Genomic DNA, 8,638 nt, shown 5'->3' with positions numbered 1-8,638 from the left:
TGTAGCGGGGAAATTACAGCATACTTTGTAATAGTTATGAAAAAATGATTGTGTCTCTTTTTGTGTAGGACATTTTTCATTGCTTGTATATACACATTATTTACTATAAAATCCCAGTTGGCCTCAGTATTGCAGGCGGATGTGAAGCACAAGTTGACTTCTTTAGACTGTAAAATACTGTTGAAATAATCAATCGTCTCAAACCCTTTACTGAGGGAAATACAGATAAGGAGTACACGTGCATATATGTGAATAGATTAAACAACTGGAGAACTAATTAAAGCATTTTGAATGTACATCAAAGTTGCTGTTCATTTTGGTAAGATCAGACTGCGTTTTTCAGTTATCGTTGTTTCAGTAAGAGTTTGTACAATGCATTAACCAACATTTCAAAGATTGTAACACCAAACAGTGCTCTAAGACAAAATGTTAAGAATTGGAGTGAAGAGAGTGTTATTGACAGAGTACAGCAAGTCGAGTTGAGGTAGTTCTGACGGATTCAAAAAGTACACCTGTCGCAGGTGAACATACAGCTTAACTGGGAATGGATTTACATGGCTATTTTGGTCAGTTTTAGAAAGAAATGCTCACTTTGGACATCTGTACTATTGAATGTAAAGGCTCTAGATGGAGCCATTTTGTGCTGCTTGGAGACGTCTAGTGGAATCATACTTTACTGGTATGCAGGTCGGACATTGTTGCACTAATGACGCAGTTTGTCAGACTGTCCATCAAGTATTGCTTGACCATTCTGGCACTGTATTTAGGCGATGAAGCATTGCTGGTATCACATACGAAGCAAACAGCATTACGCGTAATGTCAACTGGAGACAGACACGGACTGGCGATATGTCTTGGTGGAGGGGACGTAGATGGTAAACAGCTGATGATCAGCTCCATATATGCCCCAAACCAGAACCAGATGGCATACCTCTACAGACTGTCATCACAACCGAGCTTGATAGCTGATGGGGGCGTGCTCCTTGTGGGTGACTTTAACTGTGTGGCAGACATATTTGGACCAATCTACCCCACCTTTGCCAGGTACACCTGCCCTCAGAATAGCCAAAGGGTTTCAGGACTGGATTTAGAGCTGGGGGCCTGGGGATATTTGGAGGGTACAATACAATATTCCTTTTACTACAAAGTGTATGCACTGCATGTCTGATTAGATAAATTCCTTTGCTCAGGGAGATTTTGTCAAGTTGTCAGGCACACTGAGTACCTTGGCCACACTATCTCTGATCACAGCCCACTGTTGAGGTATATCCAACTGGGGTGGAACGTCCAGCAATCCCCATGTGGCGCCTGTGCGCTAGTGCTTTGGAAGACACCACTTACCGGGAGGGCCTCCAGGAGGCCATATCAGAATATTTTGAACATAATCAGAGTACAGCATTGGATTGCCTTATGAAATGGGAGGCTTTGAGGTGGTGACATAGGGATACTGTTATGGTGCATCAGTGAGGATCAGGAAAGACCTAGAGCAGGACCAGATCTGGTTGGTTGGGGATATCCGGTGCTTGGACACCCGACTGGACCTTGATTGTGAGGCGGGGACAAGGTTAGAAGAGGCCAGAGAACAGTATAGCATCCTCTTGGAGAAACTGTGCTGTCATAGCTATTGGGAGTTTATCGCTAGAGTGCACAAGAGTGAGGGTAGGGCATTGCTGGTATGGCTGGAGTTTAGGGAGGTCCAATTCCCCAGCTGTGAATGATGGGTGGGGGCTGTTGCATTCCCAAATGGATATTTATAACTCCATCGGAGATTATTATACAGCATTTTATGTGAAGCAGAGTGAGAGTCCTAAGGAAGATATGATGGCCATTCTAAACCACTTTCAATTGCACAGGCTTGCAGCAGAGGCTAAAGAGGGGCTTGGAGGCCCCATCGCACTGCAGGAAATTAAAAGTGGCAAGCAAAATATGGCAAAGGGAAAATATCAGGACTGGATGGACTGCCAGCGGAATCTTATTCAACCTTTGCTAGGCTGCTAGCACTGAAATTGGCTGCCGTAAACACTGTAGTTCGGAAAAAATGGGAACTCCCAGCCTCCGCCAGGGATACAATTGTCTTCCCACTTTCCAAGAACCAAGTGTCGGGAGCACCTGCCACGGCATATAGACCATAGTCCATCTTGAACATTGACTTCAAGATTTTAAGCAAGACTGTAGTGATGCGACTGCTCCCCATATGCAAACACTGGTACACCCTGACCAGAGCGGACTTATACCACACAATACCTGCTTAAATCTGTGCTGTCTGTATATGCTTATACAATTTCCATCCTTGCAGCATGAGGGCCACGTGGGGATAATGTTGAGCAACCTGGAAAAGGTATTTGACACAGTTAGCTTGTCATACTTGGAAATGGTCATGTTTCAAATGGGGATGGGAGTTGCCTGGGTTCGATGGGTGCACCTGCTGCTGTACACTGGCCCTACTGCCAGGGTGAGGATGGGGCATAGGGATTCAATCTCCTATGCGGTCCTTCAAGGTACCAGACTGGAGTGCGCATTATCTGTGCTCCTCTTTGCGCTGGCCATTAAACCACTAGCAGAGATGAGCAGGGAACGAGGTGGGGGAGAAGGCATAGTGTTGTATGGAGTTGAACATCTTATTTCTCTTTTAGCTGACAACCTGTTATTGTACATGTCCAATATGGAGACAGATATCTTCCTCTGGTTGCAGTTGCTATAGGAATTTGGAATGGTTTTGGGGCTACTGGTGAACCTGACAAAGCCCTATGTTTTCCCTTTGAGCCTGTAGCTGGATAGTCCTCACTCCTTAGTATCCGTCATCCGATGGGCCCTCGCACCATTTGCTATCTGGCAATTTGTTTTACTATGGGCTGGGAAACATGCAGGAGGGTAAACTGGGTCCCACACTGCACTCTATATGTGGGTGGGTGGTGTTTTGACGGACATTGAAGCTTCCCCCATGGCACAGATCGAGCTCGCCGAGATAATAATGCTACCCCAGTTGCTTTATTACTTCATCAACCACACCTTGTGGATCCCAGCTCTATGGTACAGCCGGGCTTACTTCTTTGGGAATTTATGATGTATGGGGGACGCCGTTGAGTTGCTTTAGATGCCCTCAAGCTGACTATCCTGAAGGGGGGGGGTTGGGGGTGCGGGAATTTGAGACATACTTTCTAGCAGCCCAGTTGCAGTGGATCACCAAGTGGCTGGGGGTGGAGAATTTGGCAAAGCTGGGCTTGTTGGGGACTGAGCCTAATCAAGCAGCATTAGGAAATTATGGGGTAAAATTTCCCAGAGATAGCCCCAAGCAACCCGGTCAAAAGCTTTCTCAGCATCTAAAAATACAAGTCCAATATTGGACCGAGTTGCTTGGGACCAATCCAAAAAGGAAATCACACGTCGAATGTGATCCGCGGTATCTCTGGCTGGGATAAAACCATGTTGATACTTAGAAACTAAAGGGGAAATAATGTTGGAAAGTCTTACCGCTAAGATTTTGGAAAAAATTTTACTATCAGAATTTATAAGTGAGATAGGGCGGAAAGATGAGGGTAATAACGGAGGTTTGCCTTTTTTAAGAAACACCGTAATGATAGAATCATGCCATGATTGAGGGGCTTTACCTTGCTGTGCATTCAAACATAAATCCATTAGTTCTAATTTTAACACATTCCTAAAGAATTTATAAAATCCTAAAGGAATAGCATCAGGTCCTGCAGCTTTTCCTGAAGCTAGCGACATTAAGGAGAGTTCGATCTCCTCCCAGGTAAATGGTAAGTCTAGTTTCTCCTTCTCTTCATTAGATAGGGTAGAGTTCAATACTGGGTTAACAAACTGATTAATCTGATCTAAACACTCGGGACGATCATCATCAGCATATAGTTTGGAATAAAAATCACTGAAGACTCTCAGAATATCTTCCATTTTGTTGACAGTCGTCCCTGTATCATTATTTATTTTATTAATGCTAGCAAAAGCTGCTTTCTGTCTCGCCCTTTTTGCCAATAATTTGCCAGAGTTTTCCCCAACTTCATATAGCTCTGTCCTAAAGACAGAGACTTGTTGCGCAAATTTCGTAGCGAATCGTTGATAAATCTTGATTTTCAGAGCTGTTAAATTCTTTATCACAGTTTCAGTAGGTAATCCTTGATTGCATGTTTGCATAAGTTGGACTTCTAAAGATCTAAGATTTTTAAATTCAAGAGTTTCCTGGACTCTTACTTCCTTTTGTTTGCTTAATGAGTAACTAAGTGTTTCCCCCCGGACTCCACATTTAAAGGCATCTTAAACTATTTCTGGTGATGCAGTACCTTTATTATTGGAAAAGAATTCTGAAATCCAAACATTCATATGATCAATATAGAATGGGTCATACAGTAATTTGCGATCAAAAGACCATGAACGGGTGATGTTAGAGATATTCAGTACAAACTTGAGTATTAAAGGATTATGATCTGAGATAACTTTCGGAAGAACCTCGTAGTCTACTTGCGCCAGATCTTTATATAATCCCTTAAATACAAAAAAATAGTCTAATCTAAAAAATCTTTGGTGCGGTACAGAAAAAAAAGTGTGCCCAAACATTCCTCTTCTTTTCTCATGACCTACATCAGTTAGTCTATATTCTTGGGTAATCCCTTTAAGTGCTGTAAATACTTTCTTTTTCCTACCCTTATATGGAGTACTACTGTGAATATCGAAAGTTTCTTCCAAATGTAGATTAAAATCTCCACAAAAAATAATATTGGGTGACCATTGTGCCAGCTCTACACTTAGAAGATCAAGCGCTCCTGAATCATCCAATATAGATCCATACATGGAACATATTGTAATAATCAGTCCACCCACTTTGAGTTCGGCAATCCCCCATCGTCCATTTGAATCCTCTTTAACTCTTTTTACTTCTCCCATTCCACACCTCTTGAGAATTGCAACCCCTCTTGTTAAAGAACTCTGGCGAGAACACCCTACCACTTCCAGCCCAAGATCTCCTAAGGTCCCTCTATTAGACCAAGCAATATGGGTCTCTTGGATGCATAATACATCCACCCGCATAGTTTTTAGCATCTGGGCCATTATACCTCTTTTCCTTTTATCATTCAAGCCACATACATTGATAGAACATATCGATAGTTTAGCCATTATGAAACATTTTTAGATAAGCTTGACTAAGCACAAACACATGAGCAGCAACTGCCAAAATTTGATATCTGCCAAAAGTAAATCTTGAACATAAAACAAAAGCATCTTCCAACTGTATGACCTTTCACCCCAAAAGAAAGGCTTCTTACCACCCACCTCCCCATTTGTTCCCTCCCTCCCCTCCCTTCCCCCACCACCCCCCCATCAGAAGCGTAAGGGCTATTGCCCTCATTGATGGTATGTGAGTATAAGCTGTAGGTTCCGCCCGGGTCCGACCCCCCTGACAAGTTAACAAAAAAAATAAAGTGCATCTAGCACTAGAAAGGCAGCAAATAACAAAGCAATTAAGTAGCATAGCAAACTACTAAGGGGTCAGCCCATTCAATCTAAATACAATGTCAAAGATGACCTCCATCCTATAACACTTATTGCATAGTTTCTAAGTATTGTTGCGCTTTTATCTCCGAAACAAAAAATAAGGTTCTTCCCTTATGCACAACTTTAATTTTTCTGTGGGAAGAAACGATTTTTTTTAAATACTTACAACTTCGTAGCTTCCTACAGAATCATCCTTCAATTCCTCCAGTTAAAATTCCCCTACTAGAGCTTACGCAAAAAAAACCTCGGATAGGCGCTATATATTTAACCCTAATGCAGGAATTTGGGGATGATTTAGGCCAATGCCAGATGAAATGGGCTAACAGTCTAGGTATATTGGATGTTGATATCTTATTGTCGATTAAAATGGCTACAGAGTGTCTTATAACTGGGATGATGAAATCCCAACATTTCATGTGTATCCATAATCTTTATTATACTCCAAGTAAAGTAGTTAAATGGAGTACGACGATAGGCACGAATTGTAGTCGATGTGGATTGTATGCAGCCGATGAATTACATATGTTTTTTCTTTGTTCCAAATTATCATTGTTGTATCAACATATCGAAACTTTTTTATCCATTATTTTGAAATGTAATATAAAGATAACCAATGAACTAGTAGTACTTGGTATAGATCATACTGTTACTAGGCCCAGACCAATTTCTTATTTCCTTTTTCTCTGTATGGCTGCAGTCAGAGCTTGTATTACTAAAGAATGGGTCAGCCAGGATCCCCCCACGTTTTCCATGCGGCGGGAAAAATTATTATTTATGTATAACATGGAATCTGCTATCTATAAGCTTAAGGAGGTTAAAAAAAGAACTATGGGAGAAAAAATTTGGGCACCGATTGCCGAATGGATCTGACTTAATTGTCTGAAAAAGGACAAAGAGAAAATAAAAAAAATAAAAAAATAAAATAAAAAAAATAAAAAGGAAATTATGGGGTACACGTGCATATCTCCACCCCATGAAAACAGGAAGGAGCAAAATTTCAGATTACAAGTTAATACTTGTAGCTTTTCAAATGAAACAAGAGATGTCCAGCACCGGGCAGAGTTCTCCCTCTAGTAACAGATAAGTAGAAGATAAAAAGCTTTAGTGTATAAAAAAAAGTTCAAATGATTTTATGTTAAATAATAATTTAAATCAATTTATATATTTATTTTAAAGACAGAAAAATCTAAAAAATGCAACTGAACTATAAACTTAATCTTGAGTTAACTTAAATTAATTCAATTATTTTTTTAATGATTTTTTTTCCAAAAATCCCACTGAAAGTAAAAACATTTTTATTTTTTGTGTTAAAAATGATTACAATTTAAGTATACAATTAGTTTACATTATTGAACCTTTTTTCAAGTTACATTTATTCTTACTTTAAAAAAGGGTTATTAGAATGCTTTTAAATTAAAACTATTTTTTATTTATGTATAATTTTTCAACTTTAAATTAAATATCAATATATAAATTGTAAAAAGTAAAAATAAAGTGATTTGCTTTGACATTATTTTGTTGAAGGTCCTATTAAAATCCCCTACCTCCATTATTTTCTAAAGACGGATGTTGCAGTAGCAGTGGATGGCCAAGTGTGGTTTTGGACTTACGCCAAATCGGAGCTGGAATACATTTACGATGGTGTGGGTCCTTCATGGCAGTAGTACCTACAGAAAAGCAGTTTGTAAACTGGAAAGAGCAAACTCTTGGGTGGGTGGATCTAAACCCCTCCAATTTAGGCATAAATATTCCCATTTTCCACTAACTCCCCTGCCCATTCCATATTTACCACAAGAATGTATATTTGTGTATGTGCAGATCTCTTCAGTCGGGTCTGTGATGTCTGCACATAGAAGGCAGGAGAGACCGAGAACTCTGCATATAGGTTTGTGAATAGCATTTAGTAGTTTGTGCGTATTACTATTTTCATACTACTAGAAGTACTATAAAATGCAGTTTGTGAATAGGCCCCATAGTTCATGTTGTGTTCCTCTGTCACATTAGATTTCTCCCTTATAGGGCTTGCAAGACTCAATGTTTTCCACATCTTCCACTGCCATAACATTACACCTAAATACATTTCTTTGAGTTTGCTTTTTCTGTTGGTCAATTTTGTATCTCTTGTTACTTTAATTGCCATTGCCTGGGACCTTTCCTCTGTCAGAATGGAGTAACTGAAGCATCCCAGATTCTCCCGGCACCGTTGCACATCTGGATAATTCCATTTGTACAGACAGTAGTGTTGATGTCTGTTGCACACGGCATATAAGCAAAGACATTTAAATACATTTTTGTGTTCATTAAAGAACAGGGCACAATCTCTTTACTGATGGTGCTTGTCGAATGTACTTTGTAAAAATAAATAGGCATTGTGATTAAGTTCTGTTGTGCAGTCAGATGGAATTTTCAATGAAGGAAAGACATAATGAAATGTCAGCTCCAGATCATTTTCATATCCTAACCAGAATAATACTATCCATGTGGTTTCATGCCTTCTGGGCACAAGCCCTGAGGAAACAGCGAGGAAATAATTATCATATGAAATTCACGCTTTCACAAGAAGTGACGTTACAAAAGTAATGTTATGCCCTTATAATCATCCTCCCTCAAAAGTTCAACTGATTATTTAAAAAAACACATCAACATAATCACAAAGAAAATTGTTGGTTTTACTTTTTAGAGATCACGTGTCTTTTTTCACATATTAAGTACAACTAAGCTCCAAAATGGCTCAAGCAACAATATTTTTCAAAACACAAGTAAATTTGCAATTACTGCTTTTAGTTATAACGCAAAATGTACTGTGTGTATATTTTTAAAATATTAAATTTGCTATTAATGCACTTTTAGTTTCTTGGCGTTCTTCATTGAATCTTCGAGCAAAAAAATAGCTTCAGGTTTGTAGTTATTTAAGTAATAGCAGAGTTAATGGTGTGAAGTTCTTTGTTTCTGAGATAAGAAAATAGAAAACATAACCTCATCTTAGGCCATTCCCATAAATAAAGTGGATGCTGGGATTGGGATACGTGACAAAGTGCTTCTTTTTGCATGGTCATCTTCATTTTCTGTCGACTGAGGCCTCATATTCTTGTCTTGAAGAAGGTGAACAATTGGAGGACCATTGCGAACCGAA

At 39.5% G+C, this 8,638-nt stretch overlaps 1 pseudogene; it reads right to left on the bottom strand.

Moving 5' to 3' along the window:
* Positions 1-343: 343 nt before the first annotated feature.
* Positions 344-900, bottom strand: LOC147688547 (mitochondrial Rho GTPase 1-like; annotated as a pseudogene).
* Positions 901-8,638: the final 7,738 nt, after the last annotated feature.

Source organism: Lissotriton vulgaris, chromosome 10, assembly GCF_964263255.1.
Source record: "Lissotriton vulgaris chromosome 10, aLisVul1.2, whole genome shotgun sequence".
NCBI lineage: Eukaryota > Metazoa > Chordata > Amphibia > Caudata > Salamandridae > Lissotriton > Lissotriton vulgaris.
Note: the sequence above shows the minus strand (reverse complement) of the source record. Positions and strands in the feature narration are given on the sequence as shown.